This window comes from Lipotes vexillifer, unplaced genomic scaffold, assembly GCF_000442215.2.
Source record: "Lipotes vexillifer unplaced genomic scaffold, Lipotes_vexillifer_v1.1 scaffold347, whole genome shotgun sequence".
Classification (NCBI taxonomy): Eukaryota; Metazoa; Chordata; class Mammalia; order Artiodactyla; family Lipotidae; genus Lipotes; species Lipotes vexillifer.
Window position 1 is genome coordinate 740,957 of NW_006790452.1, and position 8,384 is coordinate 749,340.

The following is an 8,384-nucleotide window of genomic DNA, read 5'->3' on the forward strand; positions in this document are numbered from 1 at the left end:
AAAAAAAAAAAAAAAAAAAAAAAAAAAACACAAACAAACAAAAAAAGACTGAATTTAAATAAATTTTTAAAATTGAATCTGGCTTTAAAAATCACGGGTTAACATCCCAGAGACTCAATAAATGCTTGCTTAATTCAAGTAGCTTAAAAAGTAAGATTGGATTTAAGAAAATCTCAAAAAAGTTGAACTGTATTTAAAAATAATGAGTCAACATAAATATTTCAATATAACTTAATTTATAAAAATTTATAGGGCAAATGCTATTCTAATGTAATAAACAATAAACCTCATATCTTCTTCCCAAAAGTATTTGAAGAAAAATTTCTCTCTGGTATAATTGCAATTTTTCCATAATTTGGGTATCAGAGTATTCAAACTATCAAAAATGCACTTTGTTTTTTTTTTTACTACATACCACTACATAATCTAATGACATTTTTTGTCAGGAATTGTGTAATTCTTAGAGATTAGAAAACACGTAGGCCTTTTGGCTTGATCGGCATAAGCAGTGACTGTGTTGAAAGGACTGAGAGGTGCAGTGCTGGCTGATAGAGGCTCAAACAATTTCTCTAACCAAGTCACAGAGAGCAAAATGTACTCTCACGCAGTAGCATTTTACTCCAGCATAACTACTTTGCAGCAAGAATATGTAGCATACTGAAATTTAGAAAGGTGAAGGTTCAACTATTTATTTAACATTACTATCATATTTGCTCTTAGAAGTATATGAATAGAAGAAATTGAGTTTCCTACTCTCCCCTTTGGCTTTCTATCTCCAGAAGTGGGCAAGAAAATTTCCTCTTGATAGTTGATGTACCCTGCAGAACCAAAATTTGAAGATTGTGCTTATAGTAACTTTCCTTATCTTTCTAACATGTAGCACAAATACACTACTGGTTATAAATATTAAGACTAAAATAACTAGCAAGACAAGTTTCCCTAAGGCTTAGATCACAGTAACACAATGAGTAAAAAGTGAGATGGAAATTAGAGCAAAACTCAAAGTTTTGTTTGACATTTGTAGTTATACAGTGGCAGAATTGCCTCCCAGGAACTAAGATTGAAGAACTCCACAATGTTAAAGCCATCTCTTCCTTCTTTTGTCCAATTTCAATTACAGTTATCCCAGCTTGGTTAGCCCTAAACTAGCCATATGAAAACTCATGATGTCGAGTATTTTCTATCAATGAAATCATTCTTTTTCCTTATTTCTAGATTGCTAAACCAAATGTGTACCAAAAAAGATTATCTTCAGTTAACTTTCCACTAGGATTCATTCATTCATTCATGCATTAAACCATGAAAAAAATATTTTAGCTTATTACGTATGCTAAACACCATGTGATATACTGGGTGAGCTACAAAAATATACTGTGAGCTACAAAAATAGCTCACATCCATTATCCTATATGATACCAAATATGAGTGTTATCATCCACATAGGTCACTGAAAATGATGGTCGAAATACCAGATGTGTCATTTTGGGGGACAAAGTTCTTACACCCAAGTAGAAAGTACATGAAGATTAACATTTTCTTAAGGTCTTTTGTTTGTTGTTAAAATTTATTATACTGAGTCTATATCAGTCTTTCTAATCACAAAATACTAATAATGCCACACAAAGTAGGAAATACTAACAAAAGCTCTAAAAGTTTATATCATGAACACAAATCTTAAAAAGACTAGATTCATATAATCATTAACATTACATGTCATAGAACGTGTACTCAAAAATGTATTGATGCTTTAGCTGTAAAAACGTACATTTCAAAAAACTTCTCTTCACCATTTGGATGTCAACTAAAAACACAAAAAATCCCAAAAAATGTATTTTTGAAGGAATATAATCCTTAATCTCCAAAATATGGCTAAAGGCAAAGAGAAGCTAAGATCAGGCAGATGCCACACAGAAGGAAATGAATAATATTTACATCATCAGTGATAAGAGGGACTAGTGGTAGCAGATTTAAGAAAGCACCAGCAAAACAACTTCTTGATGAGAAAGAGCATGTTCTGAAGGGCAAAACCCTATCTCCTGGTTATAACAATAATTGCAGAAACTGTTGATCAAGACATATAATAGAAGTTGCTCTCAACCTAGTTTGATTCAGAAATGTAGATGTGGAAGGTCAATACAAAGAATCACCCAGGTCAGTCATATATGCAGGATACAGTCCCTGAAATAGCAGAGGAGAATTTTTTAGATGGAAAAACTCCTTAGAATGGAAGATAAAGGGGTCGGGGGTTTTACACATAACATAAAGAAATTTCACAGACATCCAGAAAATGTTAACTCATTAAATTATGAACAATAAAGAAAAATTAGTACAGGCCATAATACAAATATACTATTAAAGATGAGAAAGAAAAAGGAGAATAAGGATGTTAGTCAAAATACAAATGAAAAACTGGACAAATGTTATTTCATAATGTGGGCAAAAGGCTAATCACCTTCATATACAAAGAGCTCCTAGAAATCATGGCCAAAGGATATGAAGTAACAGGTTAAGAATATATAATGCCAATTTGTTTTAAATATATTAAAATATGCTCATACTTAATACTTATAATAATATAAATAGAAATTTTAAAACACATTGAAATACGATTTTTACCTTTCAGACTGGCAAAAATCCAAAATTTGATGCCTCACTGTGTTGATGTAGCTATAGACAGACAGGTGCTCTCATGCATTGTTGGTGAGAATTTGAATAGATAGAACTCCTAAGAGGGTCAATTTGGTATCTACCTATCAATATTTATCTTATATATGTGTATGTGTGTGTGCGTGTGTGTGCAAAATGATATACATGAAAGTTTTTGGAAGATATTTTGAAGGTTTACTAATAGGTTTGGTACCTACGTAAAATTGAATGAAGTACAGCTATAAGAAAATATAAGAATTCTCTCTATATACTGACATATGCGGAAAAACACTAAAATATATTTCTTAAATTAAACAATATAAGACATTCAGGACATTGTTTTTAAAACACTACCAATTTTTCAATAAGCAGGGGATAAATCTGTTCTTTAAAAAAATAATCAGGATAGACTTCCAGTTTCTGGTTCTGCCCGTAAGGAGCTTAAAAATTACTACTCCATTCAAACAGCAAGTAAAAGGATGAACAAACTGAAAAATCAACAGCTCCCTTTGGATTCTTAAGAGAGATGAGGACAGAGGACAAACCACTGCCTTCAAGATTGGAGAGACAGGCAAACACAGGGAGTCACTGCTTACCAAAGCAGAGACTCATATGCAGAAACCTCCATGGAAATCAGTTCTGGGGTAGAAAAACCTGAGCTGTAACTGAGGAGCATCTTTGGCCCATTTTACAACTGGACTGTTTCTTTTCTTATTGTTGAGTTTTAAGAGCTGTTTATATATTTTGGATATTAGTTCTTTACTAGATGTTTCTTTGACAAATATTTTCTCCTAGCATGTGGCTTATCTTTTTATTCTCTTAATATTGTCTTTTACAGAGCAGACATTATTTTAATGTTATTTAAGTTCATCTTATCAATTATTTTTTTCAGGGGTCAGGACTTTTGTGTTGTATCTAAAAAGTTACTGCTATATACAAGGTCATCTAGGTTGTATCCTATGTTGTCTTCCAGGAGTGTTACAGTTTTATGTTTTACAGTTGGGTCTACAATCCATTTTGAGTTAATTTTTGTAAAGGTATAAGGTCTGTATCTAGATTCATTTGGACATGTGGATATTCAGTTGTTCCAGCACCGTTTTTAAAAAAGATTATCTTTTCTCCATCATAATGAGCCAAAGACCTTAAATGACCCCTCAACAAAGAAGATATACAAATGGCAAGTAAGCATATGAAAAGATGCTCCACATCATATGTCACCAGGGAAATACAAATTAAAACTATGAGATACCACTACACAGCTATTAGAATGACCAAAATTCAGAACACTGACAACACCAAGTACTTGTGAGGATGTGGAGCAAAAGAAACTCTCAATACTGGTGGAAATGCAAAATGGCACGACTTTGCAAGAAATTTTAATGTAGTTTTTACAAAACTAAGCATACTCTTACCATAGGATCCAGCAATCACATCACACTTCATGGCATTTACCTAAAGGTGCTGAAAACTTATGTCCACACAAAACCTGCACATGGATGTATATATCAGCTTTATCCATAATTTACAAAACATGTAAACAACCAAGATGTACTTCAGTAAGTGAATGGATAAACTGTGGACAATGGACTGTTATTCAGTGCTAAAAAGAAATGATCTACTAAGCCATGAAAAGACATGGAGGAAACTTAAATACATATTATTAAGTGAAAGAAACTAATCTGAAAACGGTAAATATTGTATGATTCCAACTATATGACATCCTGCAAAAGGCAAAACTATGGCGATAGTAAAAAGATCAGTGATTGTCAGGGATTAGTGGAAAGGGAGAAATGAATACGTGGAGCACAAAGGATTTTAAACTTCTCTGTATGATATTATAATGGTGGACCCATATTATAAATTTGCCCACACCCTTAAATTGTACAACACCAAAAGCGAAACCTAATATAAACTACAGACTTTAAATGACTATGATGTGTCAAGATAGGTTCATCTATTGTAACAAATGTACAATCTGTTAGGACATGATGATAATGGATAAGCTATACACATGTGGAAGTAAGGGGTATATGGGAAATATCTGCACCTTCCTCTCAATTTTGCTGTAGACCTAAAACTGCCCCCAAAACAAAAGTCTTTAATTTAAAAAAAAAGAAAAATAACCAAATTTTTAATATAAGTAAGTGGGTCCTGTTTGGTCAATACCATGAGAATATTGTCCTACCTTTGATATTTGATCTAGCACTATGTGTAAAGATCAAGCACATGGAGAATAAAAGAATAGATCATTGGATTTATTATTTGCAGAAAATATATCTTTTTTTTTTTTTTTTTTTTTTTTTTTTTTTTTCTTGCGTTATGCGGGCCTCTCACTGTTGTGGCCTCTCCCATTTGCGGAGCACAGGCTCCGGACGCGCAGGCTCAGTGGCCATGGCTCACGGGCCCAGCCGCTCCGCGGCATGTGGGATCTTCCCGAAACGGGGCACGAACCCGCGTCTCCTGCATCGGCAGGCGGACTCTCAAGCACTGCGCCACCAGGGAAGCCCGAAAATATATCTTTAATGTGGTGAAAATTTTATAAAATTCATTTATAATTGCTGCTCTGTTTCTTGGAGAGAGTGCCATGAAGAACAACATCCCAGGAGATGTAGCCTTCATACAACTAAAAAATTATTGGTATCATGCTACATATATTATCATAAAACACAGTACCAGCATTGTCAGTTTCCAATGTGAGGTTTAGTACTGGAAGGCACTGGTATGTGATCAGCAAGATGAAGCAAGGCATAGGAAAAGGAGAGATAATGTAACTTGGGTGAAATTTATGAACTATAAAACTAGTAATATATGCATATAAATAAAAGCTTTTGAGTACAATTAGGGTAGTGGTAAAAAAAAAAAATCAAAAACTGAATCCTTCATCTAGGCTTCCTGGGCTTGCATGACTCCCCAGTGAAGAAACTCTAGGTTAGGAGAAATAATTTTGGACAGGATGAATAGGAGCAAAGCCCCAAACCACAAATTTGGGACAGAAGCCTGGAAGCAGCTATGCAGAGCGAAACTGGGAAAAGTCCTCATCTTAAAAACAAATTTGTGAATCTGAATTATGTAGCAAATCAGTGTACAATGGGCCCTCCATTATACACAGGTTCCTCATCAATGGATTTAAACCACTGTGCATCAAAAATATTTTTTAAAAAATCCAGAAACTTTCAAGAAACAAAACTTAAATTTGAGGTGCACTGGCAACTATTTACATTACATTTGCATTGTATTTACAACTATTTATGTAGCATTTGCATTGTATTAGGTATTATAAGTAATATAGAGATGATTTAAAGCATACAGGAGGATATGCATAGGTTATATGCAAATACTATGCCATTTTACATAAGGGACTTGAGTATCCATGAATTTCGGTATCCAGAGGGGTCCTGGAACCAATTCCCCTCAGATACAGAGGGACAACTGTATGTATTCTTTTCGTAACTATTTACTTAATGCCCATTATGTGTCAGACCTTTTAATACATGCTGAAGATCTAACATGAAGACAAAAATCCATGCCATCAAAAAACTCACAATTTTGGATGGTCTATTTGTCAGGATCAAGCTAAGTTCAGATCAATAACAGAGAGACAGGAATTAAAATATGTATATTCAGGTGATTAGAGCAATGGGCCAAGGTTCAATGTCCAAGAAGACACTCAGGCACCAAGACCAGAGTGCAGAATGAAGAATTCAACAAAAATCATTGCACATACAAGAATTATCAGAATAGGTGCAGGTTCTACAGGAAGCTGAATCATAGGAATTATGCCACTAGGGTCAAAAGTCTTTGTTCCTAGGGGCAGATTCCCCAAACTCATGGCTAAAAGTTAAGAATTCATCCAAAATAATTGTGCTCCCATTCAGAGGGGTCTTTCTACATTATCGTTGGTAGTTCGTTACTTATCTCTGCTTTAACAGGTCCAATTGCAGAGAGGTCACCAGTTATTTTTAAAATGTTTATCTAAGAAAGCTATTGCCTTTTATATCTTAATCTTGTAAACAGCTCCCTATTGAATTCTTCTGTTGTTTCCAAGGGGTTTTCAACTGACTTTCTCATGTTTTCCAGGTATAAATCCATATCATCTGCAAATAATAAGTTAGATACTTTCCTTCCAATGTTTATAGCAATCATGTCTTTCTCTTACCTAATTGCATTGACAAATTCTTCCAGAAAGTGTACATAAACAGTGGCAATATTGGGCATCATTAACTTTAACAGTAATGACCTAGTATTTCACATTTAAGCCTAATTGTGGCTTTCAGTGTGTGCGTGTGTGTGTGTGTGTGCATATGTATTCCAAAAAGTTTTTTTAACAGAAATGGATATTAATTTTTGTCAACTGCTTTCTAAGCATCTATAGAGAATTTTAATGTCATTTCTCCTTTGATCAATCTTGTTGATAAACTGAAAATAGCAGATTTTGAATAATAAATTCTACATTTTATTACTAGAATCAATCTCACATGATGATTTCTTTCTTTTAATGTGTTTTGAGTATTTTCACATTTTTCAAAAGTAAGTGGTATTTTTTCATTTGCATATTATTGTGGAATTTGATACAATGATACAATACGTGCTTTGTAAAAATGATTTGTAATTTTCCCTCTTCTCAACTCTGAAACAGTTTAAGTAGTAGCAGCATTTTATATTTCTGAAAGATTTGAAGGGGTTGACATAGGGGCACAGAGCTCTGTGTACCTGGAGTCATAATTATCTTCCAGAATATTTGGTCAGTTTACTATCCCAATATTTGTGGAGTCCATTTTTACAATTACATTTGGTATAAAATATTTAATTTTCTCTAGTATTTTTTATAGAGTTTAGAGTTTATTTTTTCATGTACAATTTAACACAACTTTCCTCCTTATTTTTTCTTAATAGGCTTAGCTGTCTTTCATTTTCAAAAAACCAATAATATTTAAAATGTGGTCATTGTTTTTCAATTCACTAACATTTGTTTTTAACTTCACTGTGCTCTTTCTTCAGGTCCTTTTTTTTTTTTTTTTTTTTTTTTTTGCGATATGTGGGCCTCTCACTGTCGTGGCCTTTCCCGTTGCCGGATGCGCAAGCTCAGCGCCCATGGCTCACGGGCCCAGCCGCTCCGCGGCATGTGGGATCCTCCCGGACCGGGGCACGAACCCGTATCCCCTGCATCGGCAGGCGGACTCTCAACCACTGCGCCACCAGGGAGGCCCGGTCCTTTTGTTTTGTTGATCATTTGTCTAACCCTTTTAAATGATTAGATAATTCAATTAATTATTTCCTTTTATTAATCTAAATATTTCAGCTATAAATATCCCTCTGAGGGTTGTTTTAATTTTCGAAGTTTTAATTATGACATGTTTATTACTATTTACAAAGTATATGGAAAGTTAGGATCAATTTTTCTTTTTTGCCACAAAATAATCATTAAGGATAGTTTATGTTTTTTAATGTTCATTTTTCTGATGTTCTTGTTTACCAGGTTTCTGTTAAAAATTCAGTTATTAAAATTTCTAATCTATTGAAGTTTTATAAAGTTCCACGAGCCCTTGAAAAGAAAGTTCACTCCTTCTTTCAGGATGTGAATTCAACATGTCTTTTGGATTTATTCATTAAATACATCATTTATATCATTTTTTTTTTGGTATGTATACGTATAACTGATTCACTTTACTGTACACCTGAAACTAACACAACATTGTAAATCAACTATACTCTACTAAATTTTTTTTTTTTTTTTTTTT